We start from the raw sequence: 285 nt of genomic DNA, 5'->3' as shown, positions 1-285 counted from the left end.
AGAGAGAGAGAGAGAGAGAGAGAGAGAGAGAGAGAGAGAGAGAGAGAGAAGAAAAAAGCATTGGCTGTTCTGTTCTTACAGAAGATCCTGGTTCAATTGCCGGCATCCACATGGCAGCTCATAACCATCTGTAACTCCAGTTCTAGGGTACCCAACATCCTCTTCTGGCCTCTGCAAGCACTAGACACAAAAGTGGTGCTCAGGTATACATACAAACAAAATACTCAGAATTCAGACACATAAATTTTAAAATATAAATAAGCCAGACATCATGGTGAGGCAGAG

This window comes from Microtus ochrogaster, unplaced genomic scaffold (genome assembly GCF_000317375.1).
Source record: "Microtus ochrogaster isolate Prairie Vole_2 unplaced genomic scaffold, MicOch1.0 UNK41, whole genome shotgun sequence".
Taxonomy (NCBI): Eukaryota; Metazoa; Chordata; class Mammalia; order Rodentia; family Cricetidae; genus Microtus; species Microtus ochrogaster.
The sequence above is the reverse complement of the archived record's forward strand: the minus strand, read 5'-3'. Positions refer to the sequence as shown.